Source organism: Elaeis guineensis, chromosome 2, assembly GCF_000442705.2.
Source record: "Elaeis guineensis isolate ETL-2024a chromosome 2, EG11, whole genome shotgun sequence".
Lineage (NCBI taxonomy): Eukaryota > Viridiplantae > Streptophyta > Magnoliopsida > Arecales > Arecaceae > Elaeis > Elaeis guineensis.
This window is the reverse complement of record NC_025994.2, coordinates 75007481-75024233: the sequence shown is the minus strand read 5'-3', so window position 1 is coordinate 75024233 and position 16753 is coordinate 75007481.

Sequence of the window (16753 nt, the reverse complement as noted above, 5' to 3'; positions counted from 1 at the left end):
TGGGATGTTTTTTGAGCGATGCTAATTCCTCTTTAGGTGTGAGATATTGGGTGGTGTTCTCGTTTCTTAGGCATGGGTTTTAAGAAGAAAAAAAGAGAGAGGGTCTTCTTCTTCTTCTTTCCTCTTCTTCCTTCTATTCTTCTTTTTCTCTGAAAGGATCTGAGAGAAATGGAGAAGAGTTTCTTCAACCATCAGGAAGCAATCTCTGCAAGGAAGCTTTCATCCCAGTGAGATTAAGAAGTCTCTGATCAAATCAAGGCCTCGTATGGATGTATATAGAGGCCGGCCACTTATGCGGTTTCAAAGAACCCAAAAAATATCTACGATCATCGGTTCATGATGAAGAACAACACGCACAAAGATATGAAGATCAGATCTTCTATTCTTTTGATTTCATTTCTGAATCTTGTCACTCATATGAAGATCAAGTTGCATGATTTTAAGATTAGATCTTATGCATGCTTTAAATTAAAAAAGTTTTAATCCGCTTCTTATTTTTACTGTGTCAATATTTTAAAAATTAAAAAAATCTACATGCATGAAACCATGGCTTTCTAACACCAAGAAGCTCTATCTCTCTCTTTGCTACCCCTATCTTCTTCATTTTTAAAAATATGGTGGGTGATGTGCATGCATTTTTAAAATTTTTTATAATGAAATATACATAGATTAAATAATTTAATCTATAATGTATGCATAGATCAAATCTAAATCATCATACAGGATATATGATATAAACTAATAATGCATGTATGTACATCTAAAATCTAAAATTCAGCAAGTATAGGATATATCTAATATATATTTAGATCACATCTAAATATTAATTGAATATAGAATTTTATACTTGAGTGTGGGTAGTAGATCACTGCATCTAAAATCTATGGTAGATTGTTCTTCATGATGCTTGGCAGCCACACATGCGTCCGACCTCTATGGATATCCACACAAAGTCCTCGTGCTGATCGATCTCTCCGGGAGTGCTAGCTCGCGAAGACACCATCTATTGACTGATTTGAGAAAAACATGATGGAAATGAAGAATAAAGAGATCCTCCCCCTTTCTTCCTGAATCCATGCATCTAATCTCTACAATAGAGATCAAGAGAAGATTCATTTCTTCTCAATTTTTTATGCATAAGAGAGAACCTTTCTCTCTTTCTTTCACGCCCTTAAGAAGAATTTTTCTTCTTTAATTTTTTATGATAAAAATCAAATCTAATCTAATTTCTTATGCAAAAAATCACATAAAATTTTGAGATCTAGAAAAATTCAAAAGAGGGATCCAAGAGAAGAATCGTTCTTCTCTCTTCTTCTCCCTTTTCTTCTTCAATCTAGAACTCTAGGAAGCCCCAAACACCCAACCAGATTTTTTTAATATTTTTTCTCTAAATTTTTATATTAAAAATTAGATTTAATATAATTTTTATCTTAAAAAAATAAAAAAAAAATCTGAAAGAAAAACTCCTTCTTCAAGACTGCGCATAAGAAAGAAGATCCATCTTCTTTCTTGATCTAAAACTTTAAGAAGCTCCAAACCCCAATCAAATTTTTTTTAATATTTCTTCTCTAAATATACATATTAAAAATTAGATATAATCTAATTTTTATCTTAAAAATAAATTAAAAAAATTAAAAGAAGAACTCTTTCTTCTTCAAGGCTGTGCGCAAGAAAGAAGATCCTTCTTCTTCCTTGATCTTTCTCTCCTTGGGAAGAACTTTTCTTCCCTAATTTTTTGTTGTATAACCAACAGAAAAGCCTCTGTTTGATATCCAAAAATTAGCAAGAAAATCTTACAAAATCCTTTCAAGAATGGAGGAGAAGAGGAGAGATGGCATGTAGATGTTGGGGCATCCAACTCTTGGACGCCCCCTTCTGTTTTTGGTGACAAGAAAGAGATGGAGAGATGCCCTATTTTTTACAGAAGAGAGGAGAGGGTGCACCCCTCTTTTGGGGCATGGGATCTTACATTAAAAGAAATTGAGTTATAGAGAATTAATAGCACAAGGGTTGGTTTCAAGTTGGTTAAGTCCTATTCCAAATAGGATTCAAGATCTTTATCAAATTCTAACTAATTCTTGGATCCAATCCTAATCAATTTAGGAATTAGTAATAACAAACTAACTAATTGGATCCTAGCCTAATTAGGCCCCAATCTAATTAGAAATTAGTTAGATTAAAATCCCATTGATTCAGAAATTGATTCTTAATGGATATCAGGAAAGTTTTTTAATAATAGGGCTTGATCCAATCAAGCCTATTATCAAATGACATTTGATCAAATCAAAGTCTATTATCCAATAGGGTTAGATCCAATCCAAGCCTATATAAAATAATTTCATATTCATGCATCCCTAAGATCAATTGGAATAAGTCCTGTTATTCAATAGGGCTGCATCCAATTAATCCAAATCCAATCTAATTGAATCTAATTCAATTAGATCTAATCCAATCTCCATTACTCAATCAAATTGAGCCAATTAACAATCATATTATTAATTAATTATTTTTTTAATTTACTAACCATTAGTAAATATTTATTGCAGCCTTTGCATAAGATTAATCATCAATCAAATTGATAATTAAATCTTTCAACGATTCATAATCATCGATCAGCCATTTGATCATACAGGTACTTCTATGTGTGTAACCCTATAGATTCGAACCTAAGCCGGTAGTACAAGAATAATTCTTATACTAATCGATGTAACCATCTAGTAATGAGACTCGATGTCCGGATAGGCTGAGTGTATGCCTAGCAACACTCCAGAACCCATATGGATATAGTTATTGTATAATTCATCCCATTGACACTTGATGCTCAAGGATGACTTTGGGTTAAACTGTCAACCCAAGAAGAGTGGTCCACATTGTGTCTCAACCTCAAAAATTTTGTGACTCTCCATTAGGACTACTTTGGCCAAAATTTTACTGAATTGAAACACAATGATGCATCATCTCTAATTTTACTTGGAACGGTCAATCTCATCTTGACTCGTACTCAGATTTCACAAGTACTTGACTGCACCCAAAAATCTTTCATTATCGAATTAAAAATTTGGGCAGTCCGGCACCAAAGCACAGTGAGTTGCTTGCAAGTTACCGAGATAGCCTCAGATCTGAGGGACACATATATCCATATCTCATCAGAGCAATTCTTGACAGTAGAGTGCTTCAGAAGTGATCATGCTTAGTGAAATATACTCCTACATATCACTCATATACAGTTGGGAATAGTATCCCAAAGTCAATCGTCAACCTGTTGATGGTTGTGCTCCTTTTTGTATTAGTATATGAATTATAAATAAATAAAAGTTATTTTGATATTTTTCATCACAAATTATTTCATCTTCTAATGAACTCCTGTGTTGTGGTGAAGTCCTTAGGACTATTTAGACTCGACAAAGGAGGATTTATCGTTTAGTCTTTAAACCTATTCGCGACCAAATGATACTGATGGATATAAAATACACCCCAGTCGAAGTTCATGACGAGGGTAACCCTCCAGGGATCCAACTGACTTTCGACCTCCGGCAACGTCTCTTCAAACCCCCCAAGTGATCGTGCCTCCGCCACACTCCCAAGTCTTGCCGACGGAAAGAACCCCGCCAGCATCGACCGAATTCTTCGCGACGCCCGGACTCCTACGGGAGCCGGACCTCGTCCCCAACTCCAGCTGTGGAAAGACTCCGTCCGGACTCCTACGGGAGCTGGACTTCGCCCCCAACTTCAACTGCAGGCAGACTTCGTCCGGACTCCGCCCACGACTCCAATTGCAGGTAAACTTCATCCAGACTCCTACGGGAGCCAGACTTCACCCTCAACTCCGACTGTGGGAAGACTCCATCCGGACTCCTACGGGAGTCAGACTTCGCCCCCAACTTCAACCGCAGGCAGACTTCGTCCGGACTCCTACGGGAGCCAGACTCCGCCCACGACTCCAATTGCAGGTAAACTTCATCCGGACTCCTACGGGAGCCGGACTTCACCCTCAACTCCAATTGCAGGTAGACTCTGCCCGGACTCCTACGGAAGCCGGACCTCGTCCCCTACTCCGACTGCAGGAAGACTCCGTCCGGACTCCTACGGGAGTCGGACTTCGCCCCTGACTTTAATTGCAGGAAGACTCTACCCGGACTCCTACGGGAACCGGGTCTCGTCCCCAACTCCGGCTGTGGGAAGACTCCGTCCGGACTCCCACGGAAGTCGGACTTCACCCCCGACGCCAATTGTAGGTGGACTCCGCCCAGACTCCTACGGGAGCCGGGCTTCGTCCCAAACTCTGACTGAAAGAAGACTTCATCCGGACTCCTACGGGAGCCAGACTCCGAGCTCCTCTCAGATGGGTGGCTAGCCACCTCTCTCCGCCAGACACTCCAGTCGAACTTCGACCGACAGGCTTGGGCCCACTGGTAGGCCGCAGCAACAGCCACGACCCTGCTCCACCTCTTGCAACAGATTCCGCACGGCTCCATCACTCCCTGGCAGGCCGCAGTAACGGCCACGACACTGTTCCACCTCCTGCGATGGATTTCGCGCGGCTCCATCACTCCCTGGTAGATCGCCATAATGACCACGATTCTGCTCCACTCCCTACAATAGATACCGCACGATTCCTCCCACCTCCTGGCGAGTCGTGACAACGGACGCCGTTCCACTACCCGCAACAGACTCCACGTGGCACGTCCCGGTGGTGGCCATGATCCCACTCCACTACTCTTCGCAATAAACTCCGCCTGACTCTGGGCAGCCCACTGCCAGACGGTTACAGATATCGCTATCAGTCTGCTGCCCCCTTCGCCTATAAAAGGGGGCCCCAGATACGTTATTCTCTAAGCTCTATTTTCTATCCCAAAACTCTGCTAAAATTTCCGTTCGAGCACTCCATTCTTGTTGAGGCAGAGAACTGACTTGAGCGTCGGAGGGTCTTGCCGGAGCAACCCCACCTCCGATTTAGACTTCTTTTGCAGGTCCCGATGGCGACCGCAACTCCCTCGACTCCAGCTTCTCCGACACAAGCAGATTTTTGTACCAACAGGATTGGCGCTAGAGGAAGGGGCTGTGTCTTCACAGTACCCTTGTTCTTAAAAGAGCGCTCAACGGGACCACCTCTGGTCATCTTCTCCGACGTCCACTCCTCCTTCCCCCACTTGATCTTCGCCTGATGCTTCCCCGCAAGGCATCCACAGGACGATCCACGGCCTCCGCGGCCAGATCTCAGGCTCCGGCCTCACCTCCAGTCTCCCAGCCTCTACCTCCTCCTCTGATAATGGCGGTTGGCACGGAGCAATTCAACCTACTGGTGCAGCGGGTCAGAGGCCTCACTGAAGCTGTGCAGGCCATGCAACAGCAGCAGCAGCCGCAGGCATCAGTGCGGCCGGAAAGAGCGTCGCCAGAACTCCAAAATCTGATGGCGGGATGGGCCACTTGGGCCAGCCGCCCAGTCCTTCCCGGAAAGATGAATCCAAGGGTGGAAAGCCCCCAATCCGACCATGACTCCACCCCTAGAAGATCTCTACCTCCATTCTGCCAAAGGACCCTCGAGACCCGTAGTCACAAGGATTTCCTATACCGGAGGCTCCAGGAGATGAACCAGTGGATCGAAGAACTCTGCCACGCTCCCCCCGCTTATGGTGAGGATATTTGTACTGACCCTTCCTTTTCTCAAATGATCATGCAGGAACTGATCCCGCCAAACTTCAAACTCCCCCAGTTTGAAAGCTACAACGGGACTTCAGATCCAGTTGATCATCTGGAGGCCTTCTGGATGATGATGCTGCTTCATGGCGCACCCGACGCCATTCTATGCCGAGCCTTCCCATCCACCTTGAAGGGAGCGGCGAGAAATTGGTACTCGGTGCTGAAGCCGGGTGCCATCTTTTTCTTCGATCAGATGAAACACCAATTTGTGGCCCATTTTGTCAGCAGTCGGCACCCTCGGAAGGGTTCGGAGTCCCTCATCAATATCAAACAGAGGGAGGAGGAGTCCATTCGAGCCTACATCAACCGTTTCAATGTCGCCGCGCTGGAGGTCCGGAACTTGGACCAGTCGGTAGCAATGGCCACTCTGAAGGGCGGCCTTCAGAAGAATGACCTTTTGTTCTCCCTGGAGAAAAAGTACCCCAGAGATTTTGCTGATCTGTTGGCTCAGGCCAAAGGGTACGCCCGAGCGGAAGAAGCCTTCAAAATGAAGGATGAGGAGACTACGAGAGAATGGCAGGCGGGAGACTCGAGCAAGCCCGCAGTCGAAAAAGGGCTGAAAGAAGCTCGGCCACGTTCTCGGACTCCTCCCGGGCATAAGCGTGTCCATACCCCTCCCCGGGTACGTAAGCAGAGAAGTTCGGACCATGGAGTTCGGCGGGGTTCTCCATCGGGAAGATTCCGCAACTATGCCCCCCTCAATGCCTCAAAAACCCAAGTGTTGGTGGAGGTCAGGGAGCAGCTGCCAAGGCCGAAAAAAATGCGCACACACTCTGGGAAGCGCAATCCTAACAAGATCTGCCTCTACCATCGTGACCACGGCCACGACACAAAGGAGTGCATTCAGCTCTGGGACGAGATCGAGGAGCTTATCAGACGAGGTCTGCTCGACAGGTTCATTCGATGCCAACCTAAAGGCAGAGAGGATCGGCCAAGGGCCCTGCCACAACCTGAACCGCCAAGGAGGGAGGAGCAGCCCGGAGATCGGCCTCCAATCAGAACCATCAACTCCGTCACTGGAGGATCTCAAGGAGGAGCAGACCCTCCACAATAATGGGATTTGAAAGACCTGTAAATGTATTACTAACGACTTTGCTTTGAATCAAATTTTCTTTCGACTTTGCATGTCTTTCCCTTTTGGCACGGACTTGTTACGATTGGGGATAACCCCTTCAAACAATCAAAACAAGATCATGTTAGAAATAGGAGGAGAACCTCATCCTAGCATGAGCAAAATGGAAATCTGATTGTTTTAAGATCGGATTGGGGGAGAGACCCATATAATGGCCCTTAGGTGCCCCCATGGCCATGTTAGGAACAGGAGGAGAATCTCGTCCTGACATGAGCAAAGTCAAAGGCCCGGTTCTTTTAGACCGAATGGGGGGAGAGGCCTTACAACGCCCTTACGCGCCCCCACAGCCATGTTAGGGACAGGAGGAGAACCTTGCCCTAACATGAGCAAAGTCGAAGGCCCGGTTCTCTTTAGACCGGATGGGGGGAGAGGCCCTGCAACGCCCATATGCGCCCCCACAGCCTTGTTAGAGACAGGAGGAGAACCTTGCCCTAACTTGAGCAAAGTCGAAGGCCCGGTTCTCTTTAGACCGGATGGGGGGAGAGGCCCTGCAACGCCCATATGCACCCCCACAGCCCTGTTAGGGACAGGAGGAGAACCTCGCCCTAACTTGAGCAAAGTCGAAGGCCCGATTCTCTTTAGACCGGATGGGGGGAGAGGCTCTGCAACACCCATATGCGCCCCCAGAACCCTGTTAGGGACAGGAGGAGAACCTCACCCTAACTCGAGCAAAGTCGAAGGCCCGATTCTCTTTAGATCGGAAGGGGGGAAGGATCCAGCAACGCCCATATGTGCCCCTACAGCCACGTTAGAGACAAGAGGAGGATCTCGTCCTAACTAGAGCTGAAACCTGTTACGATAGAAATAGAAAAAGAACCTCGCCCCGACATCAATTAAAGTCTGGTCATTCAAGATCAGAAGAGAAAAAGGGGGACCTTCCCCAGCGGTCCCTTCGCAATAAGACTCCGTCCGGACTCCTACGAGAGCCGGACTTCATCCCCGACTTCGACCGTCGGTAAACTCCATCCGGACTCCCACGGGAGCCAGACTCCATCACCGACTTCAATTGCAGACAAACTTCATCCGGACTCCTACGGGAGCCAGACTCCTTCTCCAACTTCAACTGCAGACACGCTTCATCCAGACTCCTGTAGGAGCCGGACTCCGTCTCCAACTTCTGCTGCAGGCAAACCCCGTCCAGACTCCTACGGGAGCCAGACTTCGCCCTCGACTTTGATCGAAAGAAAACTCCGTCCGGACTCTTACGGGAGCTGGAACCTCATCCCCAACTTCGACCGCTGGTAAGCTCCGTCCGGGAGCCAGATTTTGCCTCTGACTTCAATTGTAGGTAAACTCCATCTGGACTCCCACGGGAGCTGGACTTCACCCCGACTTCGCTTACGGGAGTCGGACTCCCGTAGCCCCACCAAGAGCGGAGGAAAAATTCCACTCGAAAAAGAAAAAGGGAGGAGGGGCTGAAAAGGAAGGCGATGGACTATGTCAGTGACGAATGAAAAACAAACAGCGTCAAAGACGCAGAGAACCCCATCTCAGCAAGGATTGGGGTTCTTATCAAGGACCCCAGCTCTCAAGGAAGCTCTCAACACAAGCCCGAGATGAGACTTCCTCGGGGTGACGAAAGATCAGACCTCCGAGCCCGAGCCCTGGTGGGGGGCACCAAACCCGAGCGGCCCCAGATGAATCTGCGGCCATGGATGAAAAGGATGGGTTGATACTATGGCAATCGGGTACCTCCGAACAATGCGAAGGCCGAAAAGAAGCTCGGCAAGCGATAATTCAACACGTGGGTATAAGAGGTAGCAGAAATTTTCCTTCTCGTATTATTCATCCAATATACATTATAGAGCCATTAAGGTTGAAGGAGAAGGATAACTGAAAGGCGAGCCGATGTGACAACTATCGATAATCTACGAACGACGTCAAAAAAAAAAAAAAGAAGAAGAGAGAAAAGGGGAAAAAGAAGAGAAATAGAGAGAAGGGAATACAACAATAACAATGATAAAGGAAAGAAATTCGACGACAATAGTTCGACGCAAAGTACGGACAAAGTAACAAAATCTCCTTCTCATTCTTCGATTAACAAGATGTATGTTACAAGACCCGGAGGGCCAGAAAAAGAAAATATTATTACAAAACTCGAAAGGGATACATCGGAGGCCACTTCAAGCTGTAGACTTCTCTTCCCGGTTCTATCCTTCCCAGTAGTATTTTTCAGTACGTGTGATAAGCCTCTCGGCTCTCGCCCCCTACCTCGTTCTGCTCCATCTCCAAAATCCCAACCCTAGGGGGAAAAGGATGGGATAAAATTCAGGGAGCAGCAAAGGCAACGACAGCGGCGACGATGACCTGTTTCAAGAAGAATCAGGGTTACCCCGGAGGCAGCAATGGCACCGGAGATATGTGCCACCATCGTGTGCTCCGCGACAACCACCGTCCTAGGTGTTCCGACAAGGTCGGCATGCGCTACTTCCACCATCCCCGTAATAAGTTCTACTGCCCCACCGGGGGCACCGACCGCTTCTGGTCCCTTGGCCCCGACGACATCAAGGATCCCGCCACGGCTTGTGACGATAGCTCTGCCTCCTTTATCGGTGTCGCCCCATTCAGCTACTCCGAAGTTCTCAGGCGAAATGCCTTCACTGGTTGTCTCCGTTATTAAACCCCTGTTGTTGAAGGAATTCTCCCTCGAGCCCCCTTTAAGGCGACGAGAACCCTCAGCGATAGTTTGACAACTGGAGAACTCGTAGACCGTTGTTCTCCTCCTCGCACTCTTCCTAGTCCGTGGCATCCTCTCGAGGTTGGTCTCCGGGGCGGAGGCCTCGGTGGGAGAACCCCTCAGAGAGACTCGGGGGACCGAAGATGATGGAGAGCCGGTGGAGATGGCAAGGACCGACGCAAAGGATGCTCGGAGTTGGAAGGGGGCACCGATGGAGTGGCTAAGTGGCTAGGTGTTGCTCCTAGATTGATTTTGATGACTACAAAACAGTTTGAAGGGATACAAATATTTTTTATTTGAAAAAGACCTTATGCTCTACAGGGGCAAAATCGTAATTTCATCAAAACTCTGATTTGATAGCATCATCTTGTTGAACAAATGATATGTGATCTATTGATGAAAGTTTCATTATTTTTGGACTTATATTTTTGGAGTTATGAAGGTTTGAAGTTCATGAGTCGACTCATGAGTCAACTCATGACACTATGAGCTGATTGGCACGCAAAAATTAGCCATGTTACGCTGGTTTTCTGGCTTGGCACGACCTGTGAGTCGACTCATGAGTCGACCCACAAGGCATGAGTCGACTCATGAGTCGACCTCTGCTGTTTTGGGCCAAGAAAATCCAGAAACCAAATCTCTGGTCTTTGCAACAGAGGTCGACTCATGAGTCGACCCCTGAGGCATGAGTCGACTCATGAGTCGACCCCTGTGACGGGATTTGCCTGTAACGGCTAGTTTTTGGCCAGATTTGGTTGCTTTTTAATGCTCCTTTTTGTGCTCTAACGGCTCTTTTTCTGCCTAGTTTGTTTTCCTTTGTCTCTTAAGGCTATAAAAGGTTTCAAAAGGTGGAAAACATAAAAGAGAGACATCCAAATATCCAAGAGGCATTCAAGAGATTTGAAAAGAGAAAAGCAAGAGAATTCAAGAGGGCATTCAAGTGCATTCAAGAGAGGGTTTCTCAAGCCAACTTCTCAACCTCATTCAAGAGCTCATTTAAAGCCTTCAAGAAGCCTTCAATCAAAGCTCACCAACTCCTCAAGCATTTACTTCATCTCTCATCCACTTTGAGGAAATCCAAGAGGGGCTTCTTCATTTGAGTAAAGCGTATTTATTGTTATACTCGCTCATTTAAGGAGCTATTCTTGTACTTATTTGTGCTCTAAACTGACTTTATCTTGTGAGTAATTATTTTTATTTTGGAGGGTTTCCAAAACAAGGAAAGGTTGATCCGAACCTGAAATCGGAGTGTATTGGGTCGGCTTGTACCCGGGAAACAAGTGGACTAGCTTGGGATAGCTAGTGTCGGAGTTTCCGACGGTTGTATTCGGGTTGAATACAAAGTATAGTGGATTGGAATTTCCAAGTAAGAGCTTGGGGAGTGGATGTAGGTGCAAGGTTGGCACCGAACCACTATAAATCCTTGTGTTTGTGGCATGCTTTATTGTTTCTCTTTAATTCTCCATTATATCCTTGCATTCTCGTTTTAAGTAATTAATCTCAAACTAAAGTCTCTCTTCTCATTCATCAAGCTTTTGATATATACTTTTTACAAGTAATTAGTTAAGCCTAAAATTTTTAAAACCCAATTCACCCCCCCTCTTGGGTTGCATAGCTGGGCAACAAGTGGTATCAGAGCCCGGTGCTCTAGCCCTTCTTTGATCTAACAATCAAAGAGCCAAAGATCTATGGCAACCCACGTCGGCACTTCTCTAGCCGAGGGGCAATCTACCAACCGACCTCCACTTTTCAATGGGTCTAATTACACCTATTGGAAAGCTCGGATGAAGATATTCATACAAGCACTAGACTATGATATGTGGAGTATCATAGTGAACGGTCCTCACACACCCACCAAGATTATAGATGGTGAGGAGTCAACCAAACCCGAAAGAGAATGGGATGAGGTTGATAAGAAATTGACACAGTTAAATGCTAAAGCTATGAATGTTCTTTATTGTGCACTTGATGCAAATGAATTTAATCGTATTTCTACCTGTGCATCTGCTAAAGAAATATGGGATAGGTTAGAAGTAACCCATGAGGGAACAAATCAAGTAAAAGAGTCTAAAATAAACATGCTTGTACATAAATATGAGTTATTTAAAATGGAGCATGATGAGTCCATAACTGCTATGTTTACTCATTTTACTGATATAATTAATGGTTTGAAGAGTCTTGGCAAATCTTATACTAACAGTGAGCTTGTAAGGAAGATTCTCAGGTCATTGCCAAGAACTTGGGAAGCCAAGGTGACTGCCATCCAAGAAGCAAAGGACTTGAACACTCTACCTCTAGAAGAGCTTCTTGGATCCTTGATGACTCATGAGCTTAGCATGAAGCAACATCAAGAGGATGAAGTTAAAAAGAAAAGAACCATTGCCCTCAAATCCACAGCTTCTCCTGATGAAGAAACTGACGACACAGGAGATGAAGAACAGGATGAAGAAATGGCACTCATCACCCGAAGATTCAAGAAGTTCCTAAGAAAGAGGAAACAGGGGATGAGAAAGAGACCTTTTACAAAAGGGGAACAAAGCAAAGAGAAAGAAAAAGATCAACCCCTTATATGCTATGAGTGCAAGAAGCCAGGGCATTTCAAATCCGAATGTCCACAATTGAAGAAAGGTCCCAAAAAGTTCAAAAAGAAGGCAATGATGGCCACATGGGGTGCGAGCGACGACTCAAGCTCCGATGAGGAGACCTCAACAGAACAAGCCAACCTGTGCCTTATGGCACACGAAAATGAGGTAATTTCTGAAACCCCTAGTGAATTTACTTTTGAAGAATTGCATGAAGCCTTCAATGATTTAATTGATGAATTGAAGAAACTAGGAATGAAAAACAAAGAACTAAAATTGAAAAATCAGTCCTTAGTAAAACAAGCTGAAAATCTTTCAATTGAAAAATCCACTTTGCTTCAAGAGAACCAAAGCCTAAAGAATGATATTAATAAGCTGAAACCTATAGTAGATAAATTCACCTTAAGTTCAAACAAACTAAATATGATTCTTGAAAATCAAAAGGCCGTATATGATAAGGCCGGACTTGGCTATAACCCCTTAAAGAAACAAAAATTTCTGAAAAATATTTATGTAAACTATTCAAGTAACAAGCCTACCAATATTACTTGTTTTAAATGTGGTAGAATAGGACATAAATCTTACACTTGTGCAAACATAACTATAAAGAAAATATGGGTTCCAAAAGGAACCATCTTGACTAACCAAAAAGGACCCAAGAAAGCTTGGGTACCTAAAACAAAAACTTGACATTTGTTTGCAGGTGTGTCTAGCATCCCATGGAGAAAACAGGAAATGGTATCTGGACAGTGGATGCTCGAGACACATGACTGGTGATGAATCACAATTCATCACTCTTGATGCTAAGGATGGAGGGATGGTCACCTTTGGAGATAATGGCAAAGGAAAGATCATCGGGATAGGTAACATTGGTATCACTCCCTCCAAATATATTGAAAATGTTTTGTTAGTTAAAGGTTTAAAGCATAACTTACTTAGCATTAGTCAATTTTGTGATAAAGGGTATAAAGTTGTTTTTGAATCATCTGTTTGTATTGTGACTAGTCCTATTAATGATGGCATCAAATTTATAGGACATAGACATGGCAATGTTTATATGGTAGATCTAAATGATTTAGCCAAATTAGACATGCAATGCCTAGTATCCTTAAATGCTAAAGTTAATGAGACTAGTTGGCTTTGGCATCGTAGACTTGCTCACATTAGCATGCATTCTCTTTCTAAATTAATTAAGAAAGAATTAGTTCATGACTTGCCTAAACTGAATTTTGAAAAAGATAGGATTTGTGATGCATGTCAACTAGGTAAGCAAACTAGAGTTTCATTTAAATCCAAAAATATTGTTTCAACTTCTAGACCTTTAGAGCTTTTGCATATGGATTTATTTGGACCAACTAGAACCACTAGTCTAGGAGGAAAACGATATGATTTTGTAATTATAGATGATTATTCACGTTTTACTTGGATTTTCTTTTTGGCACACAAAGATGAAACTTTTCATATTTTCACTAAATTTCATCGAAAAGTCACTAATGAAAAAGGATTTTCAATTCAAAATATTAGAAGTGATCATGGAACTGAATTTGAAAATCAAGACTTTGAAAAATTTTGTGATAAAAATGGAATCGGCCATAACTTCTCTGCTCCTAGAACACCCCAACAAAATGGGGTAGTTGAAAGGAAAAACAGAACATTAGAAGAAATGGCCCATACCATGCTTTGTGAAAGCAACCTTCCAAGATATTTTTGGGCGGAAGCTATTAACACAGCATGTTACATTTTAAATCGTGCTTTGATCAGACAATTTTTAAAGAAAACCCCCTATGAACTTTGGAAAGGAAGAAAACCAAATATTGCATATTTTCATGTTTTTGGCTGCCGATGTTTTGTATTAAATAATGGCAAGGAAAGACTTGGTAAATTTGATGCAAAATCAGATGAAGCAATCTTTCTGGGTTACTCCTCTACTAGTAAAGCTTTTAGAGTTTTTAATAAAAGAACTTTAGTAGTTGAGGAGTCCATTCATGTTGTCTTTGATGAATCTAACGATCTTCCCTCAAGGAAGAATGAGGGTGTTGATGATGCAGATCCATTAATAGAAGGTATGAAGGAGATCACTCTGAAAGATTCAGCCACTCCAGAGGACAAGGAACAAGAAGACAAACAAGATGAGAGAGGTGAAGAAATTCAAGAACAACCTCAAGGTACAAATGACCTACCCAAGGAATGGAGGTATGTTCACAACCACCCTAAGGAATTAATTATTGGTGATCCTATGCATGGGGTAAAAACTCGCTCTTCACTTAGAGATGTGTTTAATCATTGTGCTTTTGTATCTCATTTTGAACCTAAAACTATTGAAGAAGCTGAAAAAGATCATAATTGGATTAATGCAATGCAAGAGGAACTTAATCAATTTGAAAGAAATAATGTTTGGACTTTGGTTTCAAGACCTAAAAAATGTTCAATAATTGGCACAAAATGGGTCTTTAGAAACAAATTAGATGAGCATGGTAATGTAATTAGAAATAAAGCAAGATTGGTTGCTAAAGGATATAATCAAGAAGAAGGGATTGATTTTGATGAAACCTTTGCACCTGTAGCTAGATTAGAAGCCATTAGACTTCTACTTGCATATGCTTGCTTTATGAAATTCAAATTGTTCCAAATGGATGTTAAAAGTGCATTTTTAAATGGATTTATTGCTGAAGAAGTTTATGTAGAACAACCCCCTGGATTTGAAAATCATGCCTTTCCTAATCATGTTTTTTAATTAAATAAGGCTTTATATGGATTAAAACAAGCACCTAGAGCATGGTATGATAGACTAAGCAAATTTTTACTAAATAATGGTTTTTCAAGAGGTAATGTAGATACAACCCTCTTTATCAAAAGAAATCAAAATGATATGTTAGTTATACAAATTTATGTTGATGACATAATTTTTGGGTCTACTAATGAATCCCTTTGTCAAGACTTTGCTAAGCTTATGCAGGGGGAGTTCGAGATGAGCATGATGGGAGAACTCACTTTCTTCCTCGGACTCCAGATCAAACAATCAAAAGAGGGAATCTCCATCACCCAAAGCAAGTACACCAAGGAACTACTCAAAAGATTTGGAATGGAGAACTCCAAACCCATTGGCACACCAATGAGTCCCTCATGTAAGCTTGACAAGGATGATGAAGGTAAATGTGTAGATTTAAAATACTATAGAGGTATGATTGGATCATTATTATATTTAACTGCAAGTAGGCCTGATATCATGTTTAGTGTTTGTTTATGTGCTAGATATCAATCTAATCCTAAAGAATCTCATTTGAATGCTGTTAAAAGAATCCTTAGATACTTAAATGGTACTCAAACTTTAGGGTTATGGTACTCTAAGGACTCACAAATTGATTTATTAGGATATTCTGATGCTGACTTTGCTGGATGTAAACTAGATAGAAAAAGCACAAGTGGAACTTGTCAATTTCTTGGAGTTAACCTAATCTCATGGTTTAGCAAGAAATAAAATTCGGTAGCACTGTCTACGGCTGAGGCCGAATACATTGCAGCCGGAAGTTGTTGTGCTCAAATCTTGTGGATTAAGCAACAACTCGAAGACTTTGGAATTAAACTTAATGAACATCAATAAGATGTGACAACACAAGTGCCATAAATCTATCTAAAAATCCTATTCAACACTCAAGATCCAAACACATTGAAATAAGACATCACTTCATAAGAGAACATGTTCAAAACAAAAATATAATTCTTGAATATGTTTGCACCGAAAATCAATTAGCTGATATCTTTACAAAGGCCCTTAGTGAGGATAGATTCTATGAAATTAGGAGAAATCTAGGAATTCTTGATCCATTTGCCTAAATTAATTTTCAATTTCCAATGAATTATTGTCAAAATTTCCTAGAGCTCAATTTCCAACACCTTTCTTGGTCCCAAAAGCTCAAGTTTTTCATTCTAAAAACTCATCTTAGAGCTAAACTCCTTCTCCCCAAATTTTAAATTTTTCTAGAATTTATTCACATTTTTCTTGATTTTCCTGAACTTCATGAGTCGACCCCCATGAGTCGACTCAATGGCAAACTTGTAAATCCCACCAACTACCAACGGGTTCAAGGTGTTATTATGAGTTGCTGTTCATTGAGCCGACCCACACGGTCGTCTTCCTTCTTCCGAAACCCCATCCTCCCTCTTCCATTTGCTCCGTTTCCAAGGCTCAAGCTTGTGGAACTCCTCCCGCCTCCTCTCCACCGCAAATCACCACTCGGGGAAAGGTCCTTTTGTGACTTCTTCCCTTGTTCTTCACGGTTGGAGCGTGCCCTAGCACTCCACCGTCCCCTCTCAAATCCACCCGTTTTCTCCACCAAAACCTCAAATCACTCTCTTGTGATCCTTCCTCCACTCTTTCACTTGCTCCTCAAGTCTCCTCGCCTGCTATTGAAGAGGTTATGGGCACCAAAAATGAAGCTTCCCCAAAGGAGAAAGTCTGTCCGAGAACTTGAAGAAAATGTCAGAAGGAAAAGGCAAGCGGCACAGTCCTCCACTGCTCCCATCCAGCTTCAGTTCAAGGTCCTTCACATTCCTCTCAAACTCCCAGTAAGAACCCTCTTTCAGATAGAAAAGTAGAAACTGGGAAAACATTGACTTCCGATTCTTTGAAAATGAGGGATTTTCTTTTGCAACCAAGATCAA